The sequence below is a fragment of the Bactrocera neohumeralis genome, chromosome 4, assembly GCF_024586455.1.
Source record: "Bactrocera neohumeralis isolate Rockhampton chromosome 4, APGP_CSIRO_Bneo_wtdbg2-racon-allhic-juicebox.fasta_v2, whole genome shotgun sequence".
Lineage (NCBI taxonomy): Eukaryota > Metazoa > Arthropoda > Insecta > Diptera > Tephritidae > Bactrocera > Bactrocera neohumeralis.
In genome coordinates this window covers 33,896,915-33,918,295 of record NC_065921.1, presented here as the reverse complement: position 1 = coordinate 33,918,295, position 21,381 = coordinate 33,896,915, and the positions used below count along the sequence as shown (strand labels likewise).

The window sequence follows — 21,381 nt, the reverse complement described above, 5'->3', positions numbered from 1 at the left end:
CCATCACACTTGTAGAGATAACATTCTGTTTATTGATTTTTATCATCGAATTTTGAATTCGGGACTTCCCCTAACTCAGTGGCGTAGCTACAACTTCGGGCGCCCGGGGCCAAGGATGTTCTGCCGCCCCCCTTTATCTACCTACTTACAAATTTCCTGAGGTGGTTCGAACAAAAGTGAATTTTTACAAAATACCTTCGATATTAAGTATATAAAATTTGACTTTTGACACAATTTGCAGGAATTTTTGCCCGAATTGGAGTTTTTAAATACCATTTTTGAAAATTTGGAGAAATAAAAGTATTTGTTACATTCAAAGCATAGGGTAACTGTGAGAGTGACACCTCGCGACGACAGAGTAAAAATAAAGATACTGTTTTTTTTGTCACTCCTACGTCGCAATGTGTCGCTCTCACAGTTTGCCCTATGCTTCAACTGTGACATATCCGTTAAATTACAATGATATGATATGTGATATTGCAGCGATCAAAGCTAGAAAAGTGCATCTTTAAGTTCTATCACTATTTTTAAGAAAGATATATGCCAAAAGATATAAGACAAATTCAAAGACTGAAGAGTATTCGAGTAAAAATTAAAATTTTTCATTGTTATTCAGATTATTACAATGTGAGTGTACAACTCTTTATCTTTTATAATAAATTTTGTAAAAAAATTTGTTGAAGTATTTTTCTGAATATTAAAAAACAGCGAAGATCGTTTTGCCCGCCCCCAAGACGTTGCGCCCGGGGCGACGGCCCCTTTGAAGTGAAGAGTGTTAATCACAGGAGCCCGTTAACTGCGTGAATTTGGCACTGTACATGCAAATTAATAATTTTTTCGGCCAATTGCAGTTGAATTGTAGACAATTCCATAAGTGCTCAACAAGCTAAAAGGCTTCGACTGGAAGAGCAATATCAATATAAAATATAGAATTCTACTTTCCATTTTTTTTAATTATAGGGGCATAACAAATAATATCAACCATAATTCCACATTCCGAGATGAATTCTCTGAGATTAGGTCTGCTGAGTTGGTCTTCTGACAAGAGTATATGCTACAGGTAAATCTACTTTAGTATATGGCTGAGTGAAATTGACTTTCGCGAGTTCCTAAATTCGATTCAATCAGCGAACGGGCTAATCGCCCTAACATTTAGATACTTTAAATTCGCATCCGCATGATATTTCTATTTATCTTTTTGTATTTATTTTTGTAATTGTGATTTCAATTATTTATTCATGTCCACATTCACTTGTGAATCCGCAGTATTCCTGTGCACAATAGTTAGATACTTGTTATTTTTGCTGTGTGGCTCTATTAAGCCCGTTGTCATCGTTACATGCATTTAAGCATATCTGTATGTATGTATACAATAACAATTATTTCGTGGTTGTCAGTTGATACATACATATGTACATGCATAGAAAACGAAGCACATTAAAAATATACTTATGTATGTATGTACATATGCACGTATATTCACATCGCAACGGAATACGTGGATCACAAGCTCATTGCACAAAGTGGCAAGTTAAGTAAATAGTTTCATTGTGTGAATTCAATTAAAATTTATTCAAAATGTCAACAGCAGCATTGCTGCAGGAGTGCACACAGTCGTGCATATACAGTCATGGACAGCGAAATAGAACACTTTGATCGTGAATTAAGACGATGTGTATTATTAATATAAACATGAAACAAAATGGATGTTTTCAATAGTTCTTTAAAAAAAAAAATAAAGTTTTCTGCATATTAAAATAGTTATAGAAATAGTTATATAAAATTTAAGAGGGTTGATATCGAAACTTTGCGCTGACCAGTTCAGGGCGCAAACATTTTCTGCAGCGAGCCAAATTTTCACATTTTAAGCTGCGTGCATTGTCATGCATAAAAATCTGCTTCACAGGCATCGATTCGAGCATAGTATTTTTGAGAATGCTAAAGTATGAAAATTGGAGCATGCTACCATCAATCCTCATCAATGTTTCAACGCCGTACCAGGAAAACGCTCCCCAGCTCATCATGCTACTATACTTCCGCCGTGCTTAAGGATTTTTGTTGTGTATCTGGAGTTATATGCCCGACACCTGAGGGACGAACAAATGGTTTGCCATCTAATCCAATACGATTCACCTTTGCTTCATCGCTCCAAAATACCTTTTTCCAAAAATGTACATCTTTTTCTAAATGTTTCGTCCAAACAACTGAGCATAATTGAGACGCCTTCGTTCAAGTTTACTGGATACGCTAAACCCAAATTCCCCATTTATTTCAGCCATAGTCCCTCGAGAAGGTTTAAAAGTATCAGCCTAGTTTTTTCTGATGATGGTTCTATCAGCATGTTTCGTTGTTTTACATGCATTTTTCTCAAACAATTCATAATTTTGGCAAACTGAGTTGAAGTTTTGACTTTTTTTGTAGAGCAGAAATCATTCTTCTTTTTTTTCAGAGGACAATGCAAATTTCTATCATTTTTTTAAGTATTTCAATTTTATTTAACGGCTATAGTTCAAACAATGTTTTTTTTCACGACTGTCAATTAATAATGAATATTTTTACACTAACCACATGTGTCCTATTTATTTGTCCAATCAAATTTCATTAGAATGCGATTGTAAGAAGTAACAACAAAAAAGTAAGCATACATACACTACCGTACTGCGATGCACATATTTGAACGAATTAGTGAAGTGCTACTGAACATAAAAAATATAAGTGTAAAATTAATTTTAAATCGAAAAAATACGTACTTGAAATAGTGGTCTGGAGAATCTCCGCTATCCGACCATATCCATTTTATTCCCGAAATCCTGAGACGGTATTCTAAAGTTTTCCCAAACTAATAATTGATCTGTTTAATTTATTTTAGAAGTGCGCCATTTCTCTGTCCATGACTGTATGTAGGCTAAAGTATGTATGTATGTATATCTACAAATGTACTTGTATGTATGCAGTTTTGCATGTATTAACGGTATTTACAAATTACATACCAACGAAGTTACAAACAAGCATCATATTGAAAGGCCATATTTATTGTTGTATCCATATGCGGATACCCAGATACATTTGTTAGTATATATAAATAAACATATGTATCTAATTGATTGTATCTGTTGTGTCAGTGAACGTCCCCGCACACACACACACACACCCATATATGCATATATATAAGATATGGCTATTGCCGCAATTGATGAAAGGGGTGTGTTCAGCTAAGCAACGCCCAATCTACTCAGTCAAACTGATTCCTTCGCCACGGCGCTCCTCTCGCTTATATACTCAATACAGGAGTGAGTGAGATAACTCTTGTCCTCACTGAATGGCAATTGCCCAACTCACTTATCATTATACACAAACAAATAATACAAGTAGGTGTTGTATTTGTAGATGGCTATGTTGATAGCTGGTTGCTATTTTCTGAGGCGTCTGTTGTCGCGTAGCAGATGGTTAGCACTTCAAAGTTTTGATCCACTGATAGCTAACGCCCGCCGAAACGAACGCGTCTTTTTATGTATTGCTAGCATATAGCGCTTGTACTTTTGCCAACTGTATGGATGTGTGTATGTACGCTGTATTATACCTTAATACAACACATTTTCTGTATCAATTTCTGGTAACATTTAAAGGCTGGTGCACGCATGCTTATTCTAGTTCCATAAAATCTTTCTTATTCGCAGAAATGTTTGCAGTGCAAGGGTCATTAAATAAATGGAAAAATAGTGCCCAAATTAACTTCAAATTATCTTATTAAAAATCAATATACATACATACATTATGTAAACCACAGTCAACATATTCAGATCAGTATGCTATTAAAGAAGCATTTGCCTAAAATAGAATTCGTTAAAAATACGTTGTTTGATACTTTATAATTTTTCTCAATACACAAGAGGACTATTAATGTTACGCTCCAAACAGATAAATTTAAAGAGTTTGATCAAAGGTACAAAAAAAGCTATTTTTAAATTTTTTTTTTTTTTGATATATCATATATTTGAAAAATATAATATGTTATATCAAAGTTACATATTTGAACAATATCTCCTGAAGTTTCGATACAAAAATCTTGAAAATTCAGCCGTAGAGACCTCATTTCCCTGGGTGTCTCACAAAAAAGTGCTCTCGCCGTGGACAGCATAACTTATTATTGGTTCATATAAAATTAAAAAACTAAGCATATTCCGTTAGTACATATCTAAATCTCGTTTTTGAACGAAAAAAATAAAAAAATATTAAATTTTTCCTTTTTTTCTCAGACTTTGAACAAAAAATCTCTTTTTTGGGTAAAATTTTCGCCATTTATTGGTCCTTAAAAAATAAGTTGTAATGAAACAAAAAAATCCTTCGTTCAATAACCAGATAATGTTATTTTAGAAACGTGTACACAATACGAACTAAATCGGTCGATGACTCTTCGAGAAATCGTGTCCACCGACTTCAAAAACCCAGTTTCGAGAAAAACACGTTTAAAGACGGGGCACTTAGCGCAGCTAGCCTAGAGCGCACAAGTTCTCAAGGCTGTATCTCCGAAAATATTACTCAGATCAACTTTAAAATTTAGGACAATATTCTAGAGGTATTGTAGAATTTAATAAAGCAAACAAAAAAAATCGATTTTTTTAAATTTTCAAACCCATCTAACCCCTTAACCGGTTTAAAAACTGTCAAAGCGTAATATGACAAATATTGGTTAATTACAGATTTTGCGGAATTTTAACTCTAGAACAACCTAATAAAATAAATTCTTGCAAGTGGAGTTGGGTTGATATGCGCAAGTTTCTAGAAGGAAAACAATTATAAATTATTTCTCCACCTATATTTATAAATCACTGTCTGTTAGAACCTGCGGCTTACCACAATTATTAAAAGGAACCATTGAATCTTTATTAAAAATAATTCTAAGAAAACTCAATTAAATCGTATACTCAATGGTGTTATAAGCGCTAAGGAATTTTCGTGGACACCAAGAAATGTACCATTCTTTAGTAGAAGAACGAGAATGGTTGTGGCCGAATCGCGTTGAGCCAGCGCAAACAGGGACCAGCCTGGATTAACCGGTCAGGACGGTTTTGTTATGCTTTTGATGGGATTGCCAGCGATTCATCAACTATGAGCAAAACAATTAAGCCTTAAGGAAGCGGCAAGCTTTGGCCAATAGGAGAGGAAGTGTCTTCCATCAGGACATTGCTTAGCCATACAAATTGACAGTAACTTGTCAGATGCTCCGGGATATTGGTTGGGATTTACTTATGCATCCGTCTTATATGCAGGACCTGGTATTAATGATTACTTTTTCTGATGAAAAACCCGTCTTAAGCTTGTGAAAATCGGCTTTTCCGTTTTTTTTCCATTAGGGACGCGGGTTTCTATGAGAGTGGCATTATCAAACCGAGCAAAACGATGCATATTTGACCTAAATCCAATCTTTCTAACGATGCAAATATAATGGATGTCTTCTTACAAGATCTATTATTTCCAAAGCTTTTGAAGAAGATTCAAGATTCCTGGTAAAGTTTAACGGTCATTTTTACGAGGTTATACTCCTCTTCCATTTATGTATAAACAAGTACGTTTAGATTCTTAATATTAATCGTTATATAAAGTATATATTACATATGGGAATTATCTATCGTAAAAAAACAGGACTGTTAAGAAACCAACCAATTAATATTTTTCAAAAGTTATATTTTTTTATTCAAAGTAGTTTCCATGTGCTTCGATACAGCGTTTAGCCCGGTCAATTAGCATTTCAAATGAGTGTTTAAGGTCATTTTTCGGAATGCTCTTGAGAATATCGATCGTCGCCTTTTGGATAGCTGAAATGTCCTGAAACAAGTGTCCTTTCATGGGCAAATGAAGTTTTCCAAATAGGTAAAAATCACGGAGTGCCAGATCAGGTGAGTAGGGTGAGTGATTAATGGTTAATATGGACCGTCGACCGATGACACGGCGCATTATCGTGCAACAGGCGCCAGGACCCTGCCTCACGGTATTGTGGTCGAGCACGACGAATGCGTGACAAAAGACGCTTCATAACACCAAGGTAAAACACAGCATTAATCGTTTGGCCAGGTGGGACGAACTCTCGGTATACAATACCCTCGGAATCGTAAAAACAAATCAGCATTGTTTTTATTTTTGACTTCTGAGGATGACCGACTTCTGATCGTCACAGAGATCCTCACGACCTTCTTGGAATCGCTGAAACCACTAATGCACATTTCTACGGAATAGGCACTGATCACCATAAACTTTTTTCATCATTTGAAATGTTTCAGTAAACGTTTTCCCAAGTTTAAAATAATATTTAATATTTGCTCTTTGCATTTTACGACCGATGACCAAAAGCTGCTGTCACTTTTTGATCGATAATATCGATTGTAGTTATCCAATTGTCTTAAAATGTTTACGAAATGTCAACAAGAGATCAAACTTTTTATTTCATATACCCAACAATAGGTGGCGCCACCAGAAACAGTCATATTTAAAAAGTTGTGTTTCTTTTGCGACAGACCTTGTATATTTATAAAATTTGAAAGAATAGTTCATTTCGATACAAATTGTTAGGTCCTTCGGTAGAAAATAGCTTATAGAACCAAACCAAACCTTAAAACTTGAAGATTTTTCTATCTTAAGTAGTAAGCGTATGTGATATAAAGAGAGAAATATCTGCAATCTGGACGGACTGCTTTACTATGGCTGATATAAACATACATGGTACTACTAATACCATCTATATGATCTCTAGTCAGCCCCTACCTTTAAAAGATACGTATACAAATTTTGCAACTGAGGAACTAACAGTTAATGAAATACAGAATTTTGGGTGAAGCAACTTGTGTTAGTTTACTAAAAGTAAATCAAAAAGCATTTCATGTGTTAATAAAGCTTTGCTTTTTGGGGCAAAAATGCTGTTGAATTTGGACTCTGCACCAGGAAAATCAACCTTTGTAAAGAGATTTGCTGAGTTTGAAAGAGGCGAAATGAGCACCGAGGACAATGAATGCAGTGGACGCCACAAAGAGGCGAAAGCTCTGTGGAAAGTGGATGCTGCGCAAGTTCGTAATCCAACAAAAATTACGAATTGCTGATTCTGACGAGTGTTTGAGTGCTCTTTAATCATAATAAAACCGAGTTTTGCCGTCGATGTGTGACAATAGAAACACGGCTCCATCATTTCACACTGGAGTCCAATCGACAATCAGCCTAGTAAAGTGCATATGATATACCGAGGACTGGCGTGAAAAGTCGGCTGGCAAGGTTATAGCATCAATCGTTTTGGATGCACGTGGTATAATATTCATGGACTGATTACTGATCCATTGCACTGCTTATTTGGTTGGAGTTGTATAATAAAACTGCATTCCCAATATTTATTTCCCCAGAACGAAAGCGAGCGAACCATTGTTGTGCTGCACGAACTGATACAGAATCGTCTCCGTAAATTTCACTAATTTCATTGGTGGTTTGCGTGGCATTCTTCCCACTTTTATACAGAAATTTCAAAATATAGCGAATTTCTTCATTATTTTCACTCATTTTTGAACAGCTGATTCCCGAATTTATTATTGGTTAAATGAAGCTAAAAATCTCACCTTTCCAACACTATATGGTATGACACAATGTGATTGGTAGCACTGGAGATATACGACTGCGACAACATCTATTGACAAAATACGAATATATGTACTTTTTTGACTACCCAATAATAGACCTTGTTATCAACACAGCAGCTATTCCGCTATTTTTTTTTTATGTCAGACGCCATTTGCCTCCTTCGCCCATAATTTAGCAAAGTAACGGCAATGCCTATACGACGAAAATCTAAATGCCATTTTTTCTTGTGATATTAAAATTATCTGACCCATATACTAAGTATGCATGCATACGAAAATTAGTGTTCTCTCGCATTACCTCTCTGTTGGTATTTTTTTTTAGTTATTTCTTTCTTTTTTTTAAGTAATACAATTTTCAAACGATTCTTACATGAATTTTGAACATATGCTTATCATTTGAAACATAATTTTGGTATTTTATTGACTTTTAACACAATGAGATAAAAATTATCCTATGTCGTCCCTGGTTCTAAGCTACCTCCTCACCATTTGTCAGCCAAATCGGTTCAGCCAACCTTCAGTTATAAATAGTGTAACTAACACGACTTTATTTTATATATCTAGATATATATATATATATATATACAGTGCCGATTTTAGTGGAATTTAGCACACTGTGTAAAGTTTGGGCCAACTTAAAAGATAGAATATTAGAATATTTACATTCCATTACGTTAAAGGTAAAAAAAAGTTATAAATAAAGAAATATACTTCTTCTGTGTTCGAAACTAAAAAAGAAATAATAATTATAGTTTTGGGTAAAATACCAAATGCTGAGAAAACAATCAAAATTTAACAACCACTCGAAGCATTGCACAGACGAATGCAACGTTAAACGGCAACTACAAGGCGTGTTCCAAAGTAAATAGGACTTTAAAAAAAAACAGAACAAATGGGTTTTTCAAAATAGTCTCCTTCTGCTTCTATACAGCTTTTTGCACGGTCCAAAAGCATGTCGAACGAGTGTTTTAGCTCGTTGGCCGGTATGGCCGCCAGTATGCCGGTGCAAGCCTTTTGAATGGCCTCTACGTCTGTATAACGCTTTCCTTTCATGGGCAAATGCATTTTTCCGAAAAGAAAGAAGTCGCACGGTGCCAGGTGAATACGGGGAGTGGTTAATGGTTAAAATGTGATTTTTGGTCAATTAATCGGTCACAAGCGTCGATCGATGAGACGGTGCATTATCGTGTAACAAACGCCAACTTTCATCTTCGCGATATTCGGGCCGAACACGTCGAATACGGCGCACCAAACGCCACAAAACTTCAAGGCAGAATACCGCATTAACGTTTTGGCCGGGCGGAACAAATTCTTTGTGGACAGTACCCTTGGATTCATAAAAAACAAATCAGTATTGTCTTCACTTTTGACTTCTCCATGCGCGATTTTTTGGGTTTCCGCTCGTCCGGTGCCTTCCATTCAGCACTCTGGCGTTTCGTTTCGGGATCATATTGGAAACACCATGTTTCGTCACCAGTCACAAAATGGTAAAGGAAGTTTTTGTCCTTTTTGACCACTTTAATGATGTCCTTCGAATTTTGGATTCTGAGCAATTTTTGGTCGTCAGTCAATTTGTGCGGAACAAACCGTGCACACACTTTTCATCGCCATAACCTTGATTCATCAATTGAAACGTTTCGGTAAAAGTTTTACCAATTTTAAAACAAAATTTACTGTTGGCTCGTTAGTCGAAGCTTATTTTCGCACCGATAACACAAACATACTGACATTTAAAACGCAATAACTTCACTTCCAATCAATGAAATGTCATGAAATTCTCTGAAATTCTGGACTGGATCGATAACGATAGCAGATTCGAACGCACCAGTCGAAATATAGATGGCGCCAGCAGGGGGCGCTAGATTCAAAAAGTCCTGTTTACTCTAGAACGCACCTTGTATGTATGTACATATACATATATTTTAGTGGAATAGCATGCCCGCAATAAATTGGATTCTGAGCTATAATTTATTTAAGGCCAGTTTCCATCTTTCAACAATTACACATAATGCGCAATACAAATTGAAGATTTAAATTTCGCGGAAATCAATCACCATATACATATGTACTTATGTATGTATGTATGTATTATATTTGCAAGTCTAAGTAGCGACATTTTCCGATGGCCCCTACATATATTGGGGCTATTGTATCCACCAATTAATCATGCTCACGTACAACAACACCGACAATCAGCAGACATGCATAATTGTCCGTCATCAAATGCGACATTTGCGATTTTTTCGCTAACGAATTCAATTGGGAAGAAATCAGTTATTATTGCGCCATTATTAGTTTTCATCTGCCAAGGGTTCTGTGCTCTGGTAGGCTAACGCTCTTAAACACATAAAGCTGTGATTCAATGAACGAATAAAGAACGAATGGTTCCAATGAATGGATGGCGAATTCATGTAATTCACATGGGGTTGGTTGTTCGGTGGCAGAGTCACCGTTAGCTTCTGTAACTCTGACACATTTTCTACCATTACAAATACATATAGGATATGCGTACATACAAATATGATTATTAAATGACACTTTACCCAGCTGGAGCGCTGACATATGTACATGCAATTCAACTCGTATCTATACATATACCCATACATATGTAAGTATATATACTCCCATACAAAAGTTCATATATATGTATATGTATTTATTATTGTACATTAAGTTAGATCAATGCATTAAATGCTTTTTTCGACGCTATGTCGACAAGCTAGTATCTTTGGTTCGAGGATTTCTACTTTCAAAATATTCGTTGTGAGCGCAAGCTCTTACTTCCGACTTCCGACGGTTCACCTATGAAGAAGTGCTGACGAGTATATAATTAAGACAGAATATTAATCAAACATACTTTACAGCTACTTTTCAGTTAATGAACTCTCTTTTGGAAATGTTGGTCAAATATCGGACAACTTTAGCATACAGCTGCCTTACAATCCAAACGAGCAAACTCAAGTCCTTGTATGGAAAACTTTTTAATTTTGCAAGTGATCTTCATGAAATATGGCATGCTTGTAGATTATTAACCAACGCATCAGAAAAAATTGTTCAGATCGGACCACTATTTCATATATCTACCTGTCTTGACTATTTCATATAGCTGTCCTGACCGAACTGACCGGTCAGAATCAAGCTAAACAACTTTTTATACTCTCATATTCATGTACCTGTGAAGGGTATGACAGCTTCGGCGCCGCTGAAAAATCATGCTGTACTTTACGCTAAGGTTATCATCGGAATTACAATTGCTGTTAAAATCTTAGATCATATTTTCGAAGAAACACTTCTTTATACTTAACTTTTACTATTTTGAAAATATAGAATAGATATTATTTGAGACATGCCAAGAGGTCTGATAAAACTTCTGCTCACTCTCTCGGTAAAATAATATAATACATGCAAAACCATCGAATGAAGAAGTTTACGAAGTTTTCGGCGCTTGCTTATAAAAGATCTAGGTTTGTTATTAGGTATGTATTTATTTACAGAAATCATACTTGTAGGTGGAAAGGTTCTTTCAAAAAGCTCCACCCTAAATACATGCATTGACATAGTATGTATTTATACAGTTATTATTTTACATGAGCTTGTAGGGGTGATATTTTATTTGCTGCATCCCCCAATAATTGCACATGGTTATAAGTGTCGTTAGTCTTTGTCAACGAGGCCATGCATCAGCTCTTGAGATTGACTTCTCGCCATGGGTAGAATAATATACAGTTACAGTGCCAAAATTTACGGGGCTTGATAAAGGACCATACGTAATACGCATGTATTGTATTATATAACAAACTTGCCATACTTTTTGAAAGGATTCAGCTCCTGAATTTAAGAAGCTTGCTACACAAATGTAAATGTAAGCAACAGCAGACTGCGATTGCCAGCTTAATTTTTTAGTGAGAAATTGAGAGTTTTATTAGTTAAATCATCTCTGTTCTATAGAAATACCGATCTCACGCATCATTAGAAGGTGGACTTATTTACTTCTGAAATTTACCAGATCAGGGAAAAACTTCGCCGGGAACCACAAGCAGACTTCTGCGACCTTGATTCATGCAAAATAGGAAAAACGGGAACAAACTTCAACTTACAAGCAAAACCTAATGGCACTCGGTCTTCAGATATGCTCAATCCTTGCTGTAGCCTACAGTAATTTCAACAAATGTGGCAACATTCTGCAATCAAAGTTTGTATTACTGCATTCATAGGTGTAATTGATTGTGAGTTGAATGGGCGCGGCAGAAGCAAGTACTTCAGTGAGGATGCCTTGTCAATACGCCGGATGCTTTGAATTCAACACGTCTATATGTGCATACATACATATATATATATATGATACATATGTATAAGCGAGTCCAAATTGGGCTAGTGCTTAACACGTCATAAGCGTACATGACACGTTTCCATTGAGACGAACCACATTGCCTTGACGCAGATTTAACCACTCCCCTCGTTATTCAACCATTCATATTACTGCGTAAAATTCAATATGGAGTTTCACAAGCAGAGTTGTGGCAATAATCCACCACTGATTTTCCACTTTGTCCTCGTAATACAAAAGTTTCGTTTTCCAAATGGTTGCATACATATGAACCTGATATATATATATATTACATACATATTTACATGTATATGTCTCATAAGTATGTTTGTATGTGGTATGCTTTTCGCAAAGGTAAAAGTGTCTTTTGTCATTTAATAGAATTAAAAAATCAGTAACTGTTGCGACTGCAAATTGAGTCGCCATCGTAGTCATGTTACTAATGTGACATATTGGAATCGGAATAGGACGGCAAAGAAGAGGAACGTTATTTCATTAACACAACAATGCCAACTCACAATGGATAATTGTTGAGAAGAAAACCGCTGCAGGCAGCCGGCTGCCGGCTGAGCGCAGAAAATGAGTTCAAATTACAGGCCACCTCTGCCCGAACAATTCCACATTACGACATAATGGATCTCGTGTAGAAACATACAAACGCACAAATAAATATTTATAATGGAAACTTTGTTCAGAAATGTGTTACCTACCATTTATCAATAAGTAAATAAGTAAGTAGTGTGCTTGTTGAATTAGAAAGTTTCTCGAATTTCAACTCTCCTCTAAATAGCAATTGTATTTAACTCAAGTTAGATTCAACAGAAATCTGTTCAATGATCCAATCCCTGTGTGAGTAGCCTCTTTTATATTTATTTCAAATGTAAATAATGTATGTACTATTGTGATCAAATTGAAAGGTGAATTTTTAATTTATACTTCGCGTGTTTTTCGAATCGGCAAATTTTTTTCTGTAAGTTGGTAGTACTGTTAGTGACATCTATGCTAAATTTCACGTCAAAATATATATTCATTAGTATTAGAAATACGCATCGTTTTGTGAGGCTCTAAAAGTGAATTCTTCGTTTTTTACTACGACTGAATTTATTGAACAGAGAAGTCGCAAATATCGCAACCAGCGCATTCGCCTGATTTACTTTTGTGTAACTTCTGGCTATTCAGCAAATTCACATTACCACTCCGAGGACACCGTTTTGACTCAAAGGACATAAAAGCTGCATCGAAGAAGGCGTGATACACCTTTCAATTTGATCACAGTAGTATGTGTTTCATACATTTATGTATTTATTTATTATTTGTATGTTTAGTCCCAATTTTAACTCTTAGTTGATTTATATATAAATACGTTTCGAACGCTATTTACATATGTATTTTTATATCCTGAACAGTGCATATTAACTCTTTCAGCCCCAAAGTTGCTTATAAGCAACTTCTATGTTTAGCATCGTTTAAAGAGTCAAATACACAAAATCTCTTTAAAATACACATCTGATGTTCATGATCATGATCAATCATGTTATGACTCATTATTCGAAGCGAAGTAGAGCGCGTCAGTCATGCGAAAGTTTATAAAAAGTTAATTAAACTACTTAAAAGATAAATTTCAAAAAAATAATTAGACAGTTTTGCAAACAAATAATGAAAAAACAAATAAGGAAGGGGAGTGTTCGAGTAAAACCGAACATATTATACTCTTGCAGCTTTCAAGAATCAAAGCCAGGGAAATACTACTTTAAGGCCTAAAAGTTAGTTATATAGGGGCTAGGTCAAGTTTTCGCTTAAATTTATCTATTTTAAGCACAAAAATACACTGTTATGAATAAAACACGCTCTCTTATTTTCATTGAGATAACTCATATATCGGCCGATATATGCAGAACAGCCACTCGGAAATTTGAAAATCTTTATATTAGGTATATGGGGCTAAGGGAAGATTCAATTCATTTTTGACATACAGACAAACCGTTATAAGAGAAGGATTATCCCTTAATTGCAGTTATATATGTATATGTATATCACACATTGACCGACATTTTCGATCAAAAGTTAACTATAGGTACCGGGGTCTAAATATTCGTGCAAAGTTTTATCCCATTATATTAATTATTTCTTGATTTTGTGTAATGAAAAATGAAAGAATGAAGTGGAATTTAAAATTGTGTTATATGGGAAGTAGTCCGATGGTTATAGTCCGATTTCATCCATTTTCACACCGTGCTACAGGAATATGAAAAGAATGCGACTTTTAATAATATTCGTGCTGAGCAAATTTGGTTGTTGTAGCTTAAATGGTTTAGGAGATATATGTACATATGTATACATTAAATTTATTAGAGCGCGGGCCCACGACTACTTTTTCAAAAAAAATTTCCTACTGCAATACCCTGTGCTTTTAGAAAATGGTGAAGAGTTAGAAATCGATATAATAAAAAATATTGCCAATCATGAAATTTCTAAAGAATCAGAAAATATGGATGACTTAATTAATGAAAAAGTTGATTTATCCTAATTGAAATGGAGAAAAAGACCAATCGACTTTCAAGACTTTACTTGGAAAGAGTCAGAAGAAAACATTAAAATAATAAATAAGCCAATTCAATTGTGGAACAGATCAATATGTGTTCTCTTCAAGAATCCGGCAGTGAATTCAATTGCTCAAATGGTGACATTCGTCGATTTCTTGGAGTTTAGTTGTACTTGGGCGTAGTTCAGCTGCCGGTTTTTAGAATGGCATGACCCCAAAAATTGAAATTAACAGCAAAAACAGATTCGATGCCGAGAAATAAATTTGAGGAAATAAAGAAATTTATTATGGCAATTTATACAAAATTCGGACACTACATATTATCTTTGCTCAAAGAAAATTTCAACAATCTATCTCAAGAGGAACACCAAAGCATTGATGAGCAGGTCATAGCATATAAAGGTAAGTTCAGAGGTACGCAAATGCAATAAATAAACGCTTTCGGTTATCAGGTTACAAAGCTGCTATGCGCCAAAAATATGGACTGAAAATATTCACGCGCGCAGCCAGATAGCTTGGTGATTTTTTCTATATTGGAATCTAGTACTACAGAGAACCATACTTAGGGCTCCGGTGAAGTCGATCAGCCTCAACCCATTTGAGGATATTTTCTCGTGGAGGTTGAATTTACCGACTATTGTGCCAAAGATACCTTCTTTGTCCACCCTGGCGTTAAAGTCGCCAAGCACGATTTTAACATCATGGCGGCAAGGCATCTTTGGTCACATCGTTCTTCTCTTCCGTCGGTGCGTGGGCGCAATTCAGCGAGATGTTGAAGAACCTCGCTTTGATGCGGATTATGGCTAGACGTTCATCCACCGGAGTGAATGACAGTACTCCACGATGGAGTCTCTCTCACCACACCGAACTTGCGCTCCTTAATATGGTCACTGTAACAAATGCCAAAAGGACTTCTCGCCTCAGTCCTTGTCCCGTCCATTCTATTTCTTAGACGGCAGTGATGTCAGCCTTTATTTTCACGAGGACATTAACCAGCTGGGCAGCGGCTTCTTTTCAATTAAGGGACCACACATTCAAGGTGCATAACGTCAAATCGTAATCCATATTTCGTTTGCCATGGTCGTCATCAAAAGGGGGCTCTGTCATTCAAGGCTGTTTTTGATTGTTCATTATTGACGTTTTTGTATTTCCTATGAATTTTATAACTCAATGAAAAAAAAATTATTATGAATAGATTTTTGGAGAGGCTTTGTTAGATGTGTCTAGGAACCTATTTTTCAGAGTACCAAACGAAAAAAAAATTTTTTTTTTGATCCACCTTAATATGCATTGATGTTTGACGATTAATATCCCGTAAACGCTTAACTTAATCGAAAAATCATAAGAGACAATTTTTATAGAGCAGTAAATTTCCTACAAAACTGTGAGTTTCATCATTCATAATAATTTTTTTTCATTGAGTTATAAAATTCATAAGAAATAAAAAATTTTTCCAAAAATAATCAAACTTTAACTGTTAATATCTTTTAAACGTATGGGTTTACGAAAAAATCATAATAGGCCTTTTTTGTAGAGCATTCAATTTCCTACAAAATCTAAGGAACAAGATATTTTTTCAAGTAGTTGGAAGCAAGATATAAATTTTTCTATCTGATAATAAGAAAAAATAAAAAACCGTATGTAGGAGGACCTTCCCGTTACAATTAAAAACTCATGTTTGGAGAGGATTTCTTAGAAGTGTCTAGGAACCTATTTTTCCGAGTACCAAACGAAAAAAAAAAAAAAATTTTTTTGAATCACTCTAATGTACATACATACATACGTATGTACTATATGTGAACTACAGAAGGCTTGCTGGTGGTAACATATTAGTTATCTGACTTTCACATTGAAAGTACTAAGTTTTACCAGATACATATATCCATTTTAATTTAGACTGGGAGAGTAATCAATTGCATATGCATATATTATCTAAGTTGTTTTGAAAAAGATTCATCTGGTCTACTTCCACACTGACTTTATCTGGATTCTTTCGATCCTTTGATCAAAGTGACACGCGTGCGCAAAGTGCTTTCCAATCCGTAGTGAACCTCGACGACTCTATGAAAAGTGACTTTTTAATTACTTTGCTGGGGTTGTTATATTGGGATTTGGTTAGCTTTCGATGCCTTTCTTAGCGTTGACATCAGCATAGATAATTTGATCAGAATCTCTTTTCTTGCTCTCTCGCTTGTCAGCCGGCAGCGAGACAAGGTCCCGTCAACCTGCAGTTAGTGAAAAAGGCGGGATGCCAGAAGAGCAGCGCTAAAACGAACTAACAAAATTAGTACATTGTAAAAATTTTGTAAAATTAGATGTCAGTAGTTTGCAAAATTATTTATATATATGGGTGATATAGGCCTACTGGGGAACCGAGCACCTAAAAATAATAAAGGTAACGCGCTATTTGCATACCTCAATGGTAATGTGGAAACTGCAAAATACCCAAAAATTGTTTATAACATGCCCAATCTAATATTTTTCAGCAGTGACATCATTGGCAAATGTTATAAAAATGCGAGTTTTGACATCTCTCTCTCGAACCAAAGAGACTCGTATCAAGTTATCTATGTCATCAATATGCCTATACACTAGCATAGTAGTATTTGTGAAAAGTTATATATTCATAGTCGAAGTCGAATTTCAATGCATGTTTCTTCGACCCTTTCCATTCGCAGAGCTATTCAAATTAATTATTTTTTTTTTTCTAAAATAATGTCAGTTCAGACTTGTTCTTTGTCGTCGACTCTGTTATATGTATATTAATGGAATTATGTGCGAAGCAATGTGAAGTAAAATTGAAGTCAACCAATGCCGAACGATTAGCAAACTTTATGGACTTAAAAGATGAGAAACTCTTGTACTTGGAAAATAGAGATTTAGCTGTTTCCGATAAAAGATAAGTGCAGAGATATATGTAGCCCATGAATACTACTCTTGTAGCCTATACATACATATGTATATGTGATATGTAAGATTACTCACATTTTGGCCGATATATGGGGTACAAAGTCAACCGGAAGTTTGAAATCTTTTCATTATAACATGTTCCGACCAAAAATTTAAAATAAAAAATATTGTATTAACTTTAATATATTTACTAATCTAGACTGTTCACACTGTCTTTGGAGATTTATAAAAAAGCCGGTTTTGACTAGCCAATCGAAGCTGTGTTTTTTTTTCGCCATAACTGTATTAGCTCGGCTTCGGCCATCGCACTCGACATTACTCTCCTGTTTTTGATACTAGTTTCTTTCCATTTTCACTTACCTCACAGCCTATGGCTGATTTTGACAAGGGATTTTATTTGGAAAAGTCATTTTTTTGAAACGTGGGCGTGGCCCTCCGCTATCTAATAAGAATTTGGAAACTACTTAGCTATTTCAACCAAACTCTACATAGTGTACATTATTTTGAAATCATTTAAAATGTGCGTTAACGGACTAACAAAAAACGTCAGAAACACTAAATTTTACGGAAGAAATGGCAAAATTAAAACCAAAAACCATATTGATTTCAATGAAATTCGGGAAAATTGAAAAATAGGTGAAATCGGTTCAAACCACTTCTTCCAAGATAATCGCTATTTTGAATTCCATCTGATGATAATCGTATAGTACATTAGGAACCATTTACAAAAATACGGTATTTGAAAAATATATGAAATCTCGATTATCAGTGAACTAATAATTGAAGTTTCTTCCAAACATTCCTCACAGCCTATATTTTGATTTATGAAACTTTACATTATTCAAATTAAATTCGGGGAAGTTGAAAATAGGTTACATCTGTTCAAAAATGAGTGAAAATAATGAAGAAATTCGCTATATTTTGAAATTTTTGTATAAAAAGGGAAGAATGCCACGCTAGCCACTAATAAAATTTGTGAAGTTTACGGAGACGATGCTGTATCAGTTCGTGCAGCACAACAATGGTTCGCTCGCTTCCGTTCTGGAAATTTCGATTTATACTGATGGAATAATGTCTCTAGCGGAAAAATAGCAAAAAGGGTCGACCAAAATGATACATATTTGTTTATTTATTTATTATTATAAATATAAAAAAATAAGTTGAAGTTTGATTAGAAATACGAAAAGATTTTTCGACTACCAAATATCTGTTTTTAACCCGTTTCAGTTGTTCAAAATGTGTAATAATAAACAGAATTGCATTAAAAGCTTCTTCCTTAAATTTGTTTCACATGAACATTATTTAGGTTGATATTAGTATTAATATCGTGGACACAAGGCAAACGTAGGGAGTCTATGACTATGACCATGAAGTTTTGGTAATACTTGAAAATAATTCCACTCCATAAATCTCAAACAGTGATATCAACATTAAGAAAAACGTTATGTCGTTATAGTCAGTTATCCACAACTATTCGAATTTTGATTTACTGTAATTTTTTCAAGAGCTAACTTGAAAAGGGCCAATATTTTTTCTCTGAAGTTCCTCAGAGCACACATCCGTCTTAGGTTTGTACTGGTGAAGGGCCGCTCTTTCGACTTTCTTATTGCTATTTTCGAGAGCGTATTAAAATTTGTAAAATACCAGCAACAAACTTTCGTAAGATTGTTAAGAATTAGGTTCGTCAGTAGTTAATTTACCACATTTACGTATGTTTGGTCTTTACATGGATCCAGAAATTTGTTCCACCTTCATATTTGCATGCTTACATATTTATGCTTGGTGAGCTTTTAGTTCCATCTAAACAGCTACCAACATTGTCGATTGTGGGTCGGATATTCAATTGCGTTATCCTTCGTTTTCCTTTTTTCCGATCAGCGTCAACACTTCCTTTTAATTAATGAATGAGAAATGAAGGACTTAACGAAGATTGGTTATTAAATTGATTTGAAATGTGGCCGCCAACAATTGAAAACTGTAATATCTCCATTTTCCTTTTACATACATACATATGTATCATACATACAGTATATTGCATACATACATATATGCAATTTATACAGCAGATTTTAAATTTTTCCTTTGACTTCACTTTCGTGTACTATTTTTTCAATGTTATTTAGTTGAGCACCCAGTTCCGTTAAGTTCAGTTAAACGTTTGCAACCAATGATGGTGCTCAGGGTAAAAACGAAAAGTTTTTGGCGCTTTTAATCATATGATGGAGAAGAAAGTAAATTTTCTGTTTCTCTGAATATTCCTGCTGACGAAACAGCTTGATTTCAGAGAACTAGATAAAACAAACTGGCGGATAGTTGTGTTGAAGGAAATTAAAACAAGAAAAAAAGTTAGCATTGGCTACTCCGAAGCTAAAGTACCCTTCCATTTAGGTGCAAATTTTATAGTATAAAAGTGTATCAACTTTAAATTGATTTTGGTCGATCAGTTTGAATGGCAACTCTATCATATAGTGGTCCGATCTGCATAATTTGGAGGTTTTGATGCTGTCCATGCAAGAATCAAAGTTTAGGAAATTCCTGCTTCAGCTGCTGCCAAAATTTTATTTTAAAATATGCGATTTGGGGATATTATCGGACCGATTTTATCTATTCTATATATTATTAACATGCCAAATACTAATAAAATGCTTCTCACATACCATCATACATTGTTACTAGTAAAATATCGCTCTCATTTTCATTGATTTAACTCAAATTTTGGGCGATATACATTATTAGGTATATGGGGGCTAAGGGAAGCAACAATTCACCGGATTCAGCGCATTTTTGACATTCATATGTATATACTAACATCAGTACAGGATTCACTTCGATTTTCTGTTATTATATTCCATTATCGTAATTTGTTCTGTGCAAAATAGCTTTGTCATTCGGAGCATTTATATAATAAATTAATTGGCCTAATCCGGATTCCACTGATCCGGACAGGGTTTTTTCTATCCGTATTCTCTAATCCGGATCGCATGTTTATTATTCACTACATTCGAATGATTTTTGTTCTGTGTATTATTTGTTATAATAATCAAAAAAATTTTTTTCATAATACATAGTTCTTATGTCTTTCGGAAGGATTTTACCATTTATATAATAAACTTATTAGGAGCCTGGACCTCTTTTTTTCAAACCAAAGCTGCCTCTGCTTAATATGATTCGTTGTGCCATATTTGAGTTCCGTATTTTAATTTAAGGCTAAGTTATGGCACTTAATACGTTTTCGATTAAGAGCATTTTGTGGGCTTAGCAGTGCATCGATTACGCCCAACATGTGTACCAAGTTTCATCAAGATAGCTTAAATTTGATTCAAGTTACAGCTTACACATATAGACGGACCGACGGACAGACAGACATCCGGATTTGAACTCGTCTTATCATCCTGATCAATTATATATATGTATGTATCTCATCTCATTTAGGTTTAGGCGATACAAACAATCGTTAGGTGAACAAAACTATTATACTCTGTATAAACATGTTGCAATGGTATAAAACTTTTTCTTGTATTTGTATGGCGGCTGAATGCTAGAGTTGTCCGATAAATGAACAGCTTCTTCGTAAGAAAAAGGCGTGTACAAAATTTCAGATTGATACTTCAAAAACTAAGTGTTTGGCTAAATCAACTCAGCTCGTCATAGTGATTATTTGTACATATGTATAGTATTTAGAGAGAAATTGAGAATTTTTATTGTGGGTGTTACCCTCTTCAGGGTATACAATTTCAAATAAAGGATAAAAAGAAAATGCTAAATACGCGCAAAAAATTCTCCCACAACAACGACAATCCAAATATAATACATACATTCCTTATCATTAAAATGAGGCAATAAGCTAAGTCAAAACACATTACGAGAGCGTATATGCGGCAAAACAGACTTTCTTTCTGGCTTTTGGGCAAAAGCAATTTTTTTGAAAAGTTCAAAAGTTTAATCACTTTCACAATATGACATAAATTAAAAAAAATCGGTTGAGT

At 34.8% G+C, this 21,381-nt stretch overlaps 2 long non-coding RNA genes across 2 annotated transcripts in view; both read left to right on the top strand.

Moving 5' to 3' along the window:
* LOC126756058 (uncharacterized) overlaps window positions 1–21,381 on the top strand; it is a 147,567-nt gene that overhangs the window by 120,804 nt on the left and 5,382 nt on the right. The gene's annotated exons all lie outside the window — the stretch shown is intronic.
* On the top strand, window positions 11,291–17,577 carry LOC126756057 (uncharacterized). The gene is made up of 2 exons (XR_007666542.1): window positions 11,291–11,478; window positions 17,208–17,577. It is a non-coding gene; the product is annotated as an uncharacterized LOC126756057 (long non-coding RNA).